General features: G+C 45.6%; 1 protein-coding gene across 2 annotated transcripts in view; it reads left to right on the top strand.

Annotated features, from left to right (window-relative positions):
• The first annotated feature begins 2,746 nt into the window (after window positions 1-2,746).
• The window catches only part of PTER (phosphotriesterase related), a 20,788-nt gene continuing 16,837 nt past the window's right edge, over window positions 2,747-6,697 (top strand). The window contains exon 1 of one of the 2 annotated variants that reach the window (XM_083884685.1): window positions 2,747-2,771. The gene's annotated coding sequence lies outside the window, so the exon portion shown is untranslated. Of the gene's footprint in view, window positions 2,772-2,821; window positions 2,948-6,697 lie in introns of those variants that run through there. The other variant, XM_083884682.1, reaches the window with a different exon arrangement.

The following is a 6,697-nucleotide window of genomic DNA, read 5'->3' as shown; positions in this document are numbered from 1 at the left end:
TTTGTGTCTACTGTTAAACAGTGGAGTGAGTTTACAACACTGTCCCAAATGGAAAAGGAACATTGGCATCAGTGTTCCGTCTGGTCATGCCATGATTGAGGTGCACTAAAGCACAGGCATGATTTAACCCTGACCAAACAGTAACTTCTACAAAAACTACTGACATCAAGCTTTGCTTTAGTGCACACCTTATAAGAATATAGAATAAAGAATATAAAAGAATAAAAATATAAAATAAGAATAAGAATATAAAATATATATTTTATATATTTTATAAGAATATAAAATAAAGAACACCTTTTCTTCTTTCTTTTTTTCTTTTAATAGTAAACCACTTCTCCTTGTTTCTGAACTATGCAATACGGATATTTTAGCTTATGATGTTACTGACAGTTGCCACTGCTCTTTGTATAGCTAAGAGGCTTTGGGAGGCAAGGGTGGTCGGTTGACTCCCCAGTTTCATGAAACATTTAATCTGGCAACCAATTCAATATTTCTAGAAAGACCATAGCCTGGTTTTCAGACCTGGAAAAGTGGATACAAATGCCAGATACATTACACAAGGTTGTATATCACCTAAACTGTGAACTGAGTGTCACATGTATAGACTCTGCCAGCTGCTGACTTGTTTTCACTGTTCACTATGCATTTGGTCTGAATGAGGCAGTCCCATTACTTTATGTTTACAAGCCTCTGTTTCGTAGCAGGTTGAAGTCAAGGACGTAAAAATAAAAAATATAGTATCTTACTTTGCTTCGGACATAGTGAAGATTGCTTTAAAGAGAAGCTCATTCTGCATGTGTAAAAATGCAGATTGAATATGGTTTTATTTTGTACCTACCCAAGTTTTAATACTGCTTGTACATTTTAAAACACAAAAGATGCAGAATGCAGGCCTTATGTAAAATTCATCACAAATCTTCAAAACAGGTTGGATATGGCCAGTGACAAATGATGTTCCATAAAGTATTGCATGAATATTTTTAACATAGCTCTCATACATAATTTCTCCTGCACTGACTGCCCAGCAATATGAACATGTTGAAATACAAGCCATTAGAAATGACAGGCCTTCATATCTCCACTTAATCTTTGCAGGACCCCTACCCACCTGACCTCATATGAGAAGCAAATAAAAACAAGCGATGTGGACAACAGGAACCATCCCAGCAGCTTAGCTCCCGCCATCTATTTGTATTAATCACTACTTCATATTCCAGTGAGTGGATGCTAATTCAAAAGATCTCAAGCATTTCAGTTGTGTCACTTTACTTTCCCTTACTGGGCAGTAATTTCCCTTTAGCTGAGATCCTAAAGGTTGTGTCCTCCCCACACCAGTATCAGCAGTCATTATGGACTCTAACCCTCAGGTCTAGTATTCTCAAAATGCCTTTTTTTCTTTTTCTTTAAGCCAAAATTTCATTTCTCCATCACTTTCATAAAACAACAACTTCTTTTGCCTCCTATCTCTCTAAAGTTGTTTACTTTGGCACCCTCTTCATTTTTCATCCACTACCTCCACTTTTGTCCTTCACTGTAAGATAGATGATAAACGGCCCATGCATCAGCATGCATTGGCTTTCATTCCCAGTTTTGCCCACTCATTTTCTGCATCACAGGATTATCTGGGATCTGAATAAAAGCTCGGATCCATCTCTTCCAGGCCATATTAAAGTCAGGCATGCAAGAATCCATTTGCAGGCGTTGTGCTGCAGTGCTGGCCCCAGCCTGTTACAAATGGGAACAAGGAAGAGCCAAAGTAGAACAGATAGCAAAGAAAAGAGTAAGTACTTCTCCCAGAAAGGCTTGAGGCCCCCTTCCTGACGTCAGCTTACACAATGCACTGGGTGACTTTGCTGCAGCTTTGGCTATGTGTGAGGGTTAGAGTTCTGTCCCTTGCGCCTTTGCTAGTCATGTTACAGGCATGTTTACCCTTTTATAAAATGGAATAGTACCACACTGTGGTACTAAGGCTGTGAGCCTTAGGTTAATAAGACACTTTTGAGATCCTCGGTAAATGATTCTGAAGATGAATTCTTCATCAGAAAAAAATTCTTTACTGAAAGGGTTAAAAAGCATTGGAATGAACCGCCCAGGAAAGTGGCATAGCACCTAGTGCCAAGATTTGGTTGACACGGTGGTGTTCAGTCAAAGGCTGGACTCGATGATCTCGGTAGTCTTTTGCAACCTCAATGATTCTATGACTCTAACTTGGTGTTAGCCGTGTTTTCATTTCTTACTCTCAACCTGCACCTTCTTCCAGTAGTCATAGTCATCCTGTGTGTAGACCCTTGGAAGTGCCTCTTCAACCCTCCTATTTGCATTGAAGGGTATATCAGAAAATATTGCGCGAGCTCCCGCCCCCGCCCCGCCGCGCCTCCCCGGAATGACTCAGTAGATTGCAGCCTCCCCCTGTGCAAACAGGGGGTACGCACAAGGACAGGCAGGATGCTCACAGCCACCGGCTCTCATTCGTACTAGGAGCCAAAGATGACACAAAGCACAGCTGCCCCTCCCTCGCTCCGGGGAGAGCTCCTGAGGCCGGGAGCGGGCAGCGAGCTGGGCGGTCCCCGCATGGAGGCCCAGGGGCAGCGCTCCGCTCCCCGGCCCTTCTCCCGCCCTCCCGCCCGGCACCCCGGGCCCTGCCGCCCCCAGCCGGCTCCGCCACTCGCTCCCGTCCCCGGGAAGTCCCGCCCCGCTCGGGGCGGTCGCGGCTCTGCCGGCGGGGCCCTGCGGGTGCGGCGCTGCCGGCGGAGGGCCCGGGCCGCGCGGTGAGCGAGCGGGGCCTGGGGGCGCCCGCGGGGCCGCTCCGTGACCTCCCGCGGCCCGGAGCCGGGCCGGGCCCGCCCCTAATGCCCTCGGCCCGACGGGGCGCCCGGGCCGGGAAACTTCGCCCGAGTTGAGGGGCGAGAGCGACTTTGGCTCGTTGCGCTGCTGGCCCGGGAAGGTCCGAGGCGGGAGAGCGGGAGGCGGCCGGCGGGGCTCGGGGCCGGGGCGGGCGGGAAGCGCGGGGCTGTGCCGGGCTCTGCCGGGCTGTGCCGGGCTCTGCCGGGCTCTGCCGGGCTCTGCCGGGCTCGGGCCCCGGTCGGGGCTGCGGCGGGCCCGGTCAGGCTCGGCCGGTGCGGCCCCGCGGGGCGAGGGGCAGACGGGCAGAGGTGGCCGGGACGGCGGCTGGGTCAGGCAGGGCTGGGGTGTGAGGGGACGGGCAGCTCTTCTCTGCAAAGGCGTCTTACAGCACCGGCTGATAGCTGCCAACAGAGTAAGCCCCGAGCTCCGGCGGCTTCACTGTGTGAGTGCAGCTACGCTGCTATTATTAGTGCTGGTATTTAATATTTGTACAGCCATAACAAGTTAAATATTGGAACTACGTCCTCTCTAGTACTCCTCTCCCAACCGTTCCTGAGGGTGTCTCTGTGAAGGAACAAATGCCTCAATCCAAAACTGGGACCTTCAGAGTCTGCCTTCAGCTGCCTCTCCATCTGGAAGCACCGGCAGCCCTCTGCAAGAGGCTTCCAGAGTTGCTTAAGCTTGTCAAGGCTCAGCAGCAAAGCTCCAGACTTGCCCGTGTGCCCTGTTGGGATTCCTACGCCGTGCCTGTTCTCGGTGGCCCGAGGCTTGCTGCCCGTGCCACGACACGGTTGTGGCAGGTCCCTGCTGCCCTGGCAGAGGCTCGGGAGCTGCGGAAGGGAGGCTGAGCCTGAGCCAGGGAGGTTCTGCTCCCCCTGCCTAATGTGCCTCAGCAGGTGCTGGAGCCACTGCTGGGCAGTGGCCTTGGGTTTTGGCAACCCCTCTGCAGCAGGTCCTGTGTTGTGGTTAGTTTGGTCTTAAGGTGAAGCAAACAGGTCCTGTTCGTGAGGAGTTCTGAGGAGCCTAGCAAGTACTTGAATGTATATATTGTCTCTAAGATACCTGTAAAAATTGTTAAGGGTGGTATCTTCTGTGTGCTAGAGGCAATTCTGTATGCTTGTGACAGTTTGTGACTACAACAAATTTTTAGCTGCAGATCACTTACTTTTGGGAAATTTTGTTTTATTTGTCTGGAATTCCCTTCTGCTTAACACTGGATACATTATTCAATGTCCTCCGTCATAATATATTCTGTAGTGTTTAAAGGTTGCTGCCTTCTTTCTGCTGGGGGCTGTGTTTCAGTGATGGGTGAAGCAGTGCTTCTAATAAGTAGTTTTGTATCATTTTGTCAGGTACTTTGGGATTATTTTATGAGAGACTACATAAGTGTCATTTATTATGAATGCCTCTCATGTTTTGGAATTTAACAGACATAATATTTTCCATCCTATCATCATCATCATCACATTCATTTTCATAGTTATAATCAAAGGTGGCAACAATGGCATTCAGATGCTTAATTATATTTCATGTAGGTGACCAGAGCTAATTTATTAAATTAGTGCATGGTGCAGCAGGAACAAGTGTCACAGCTTCCCTCTACAGTTAGGGAGCCATCAGCTTGCTTCTCACACATAAAAATCAGTATATAGTGAAGCATATGGCTCCAGTGAGTTCTGTGTTTATTAAAGGACTATGCCTCTGAACATTCTGTGAATTTTTTTCCTTATTTCACTTGATGTAGATCTAAAATGTTTTCCCCATCTTTCAGGACTTGAAATACTGAACAAATTCATTTTTCAGTCAGATGAAACGGAGACTTTTTAAGGTTCATGAAAACAGTGATGCTTCTGTTTGCATCAGACTGGCCACCTGTCTGGTATGAAGGAATTAGAGATCCATCTAGACTGTGGAAACCTAAAGTTCAAGTCTGGTTTGATTCAGAACAGTTTTGAACTCTTTTATGTTTTCTGCATTTCTGGAAAATTGGATTGCAAGCTGTATTGGAAGGGAAGGGGAGTATCCCATCCCTCTTGTTCTAAGAAGAAATTACATCTTAAAACTGGTAGGGTAGGTTTTCTACTTCAATGTCGTTTTTCTGGTCACAAATTAAAAAGCTTCCTCAGAATTTTCTAAGCAGTGGCCATGTCTTTGGTCTGGCAGTAATATGTATGTTGTTAGGAGTCCAAAAAAAGCATTTTATCTTAACAATAGCTGAAATATGTTTCACAGGTATTTAACTACTCAGATAAAAAGGAAGTAAGAAGAAAGACCACCACCATCTTCTCTTTGATGGCAGCTTTACGTAAATCACAATTTTTACTTGGATCTCAGAAATGTAGAATTGCTCTTCTCAAAGATATTCTGAAACCCTACTTTTGTGTAGCCAAAGCCACAGAGTTTTTCTTGAAGTAACTTCTGTGGAGGAGGTAGGATCAAAGAACAGTATGTTACCTGCTGAACTACTCCCTTTTTCTGCCCTTTTGGGCTCTCACCTCTTTCCTCAAAATGTAAAGGGAGAATTGTTTTATCCCACAGTTGCCTTTGCCCTGTCCAGAGTCACTACAGTGAGGATTAGTGATCAAGTGAAAGGAATGTACCTCTTTTTTTGCTGTGATTTGTGTACCTTTTGGCAGATGGATCTGGAAAGCCTCAGCTGGTTTTAATGCTTGAATTCTGGTATTCTGTAAACTTTATTGCACGATTTTTTGCTTTGTTGTTCACTTTGGACTGGGTAGCCAGGATTTTTTGAAAGACAGATAATAGTTTCCAGGACAAAAATACTGAGTTTGTGTCTTCTTTCAGAAATTCTGTAGTTCAAAAAGGCAAAACAGCAGCAGGGTTCTGTGTCCAGTTCTGGTTAAGACTGAAGATTCAGCAATACCTGGAAAAGAAATAGAAGGATATGTAGGAGACCTGACAGTTTTGTCAGCTTGTGTGTGTTGGTTGTTCCTAGCATTCCACTGTTGTGGATGGGGGTAAGAACTTAGAAACAACAGGAGTTGTATAAGCTAGAGGTCGTTGACTCTGACCACTGACAAAGCATGCAGCATGCAGAGACTGACAAAGGCAGTCTCTGAGGTAAGAGATGCTCCTTGAGCTGCACCCATCAGCTTTGAGCTTTCCCTTGACTCACATTAACTTTTCTTGTGTGGGCTTGTTTCTTTAGAGCAGAAGTGGACCTTGAGAAGGACATACAGCTTCCATTTCCAGTCACAGTCCAAAGGCTTTTCTCAGGGTGTTTTTCCCATTAGGTCTTCAAATTGGTTGCAAATTTTGTGATACAGTTTTTTGCAGTAGTGGGACATTGAATTTAGTTCTGTACATCTAAGCTCATGACTCCCTAGTAAAGAAGGTGGTTTTCTGGAAGCCCCTGCTTATTTCAGTTGCTGCAGTCTGTGATATTGAATGAGACACTAAACCAAATCCCCATGCTGTTTTCCACCATGCATGGCTTTACAGGTCTCAGTGGATCAGTGACTGGTGTGTTCTGTGGCAAAGCTGACATTGGGGTTCATTAATCTGAATTTTTCTAGATAGTAATGTTCAGTCTTAATTACGAGGTAGTAATGCATATCACTCATCCATTGCTTAGATTTGTGTGGTGCATTTCTGCATGTAAAGATCATAGAGTGGTTTGGTGTGGCTCTGTAGGACTGTACAAGTAAATGATAATGCTTCATGCTTACTGAAATGTTTAAGCTCATGTGAAAATATGTGTATGTGACCTTAAGTAGAGAGAAAACCAATCAAAGTCAATGAGAATAACAGCAAAGAGTGGAGTTAGACGTATGCTTATTTCAAATTTGAAATTTAGAGGGAGTGAAGGCTAGATATGCATTCCTGAAAA

Source organism: Zosterops lateralis, assembly GCF_965231275.1.
Source record: "Zosterops lateralis genome assembly, chromosome: 1".
NCBI classification, from domain to species: Eukaryota; Metazoa; Chordata; class Aves; order Passeriformes; family Zosteropidae; genus Zosterops; species Zosterops lateralis.
This window is presented reverse-complemented; position numbering and strand designations above follow the sequence as displayed.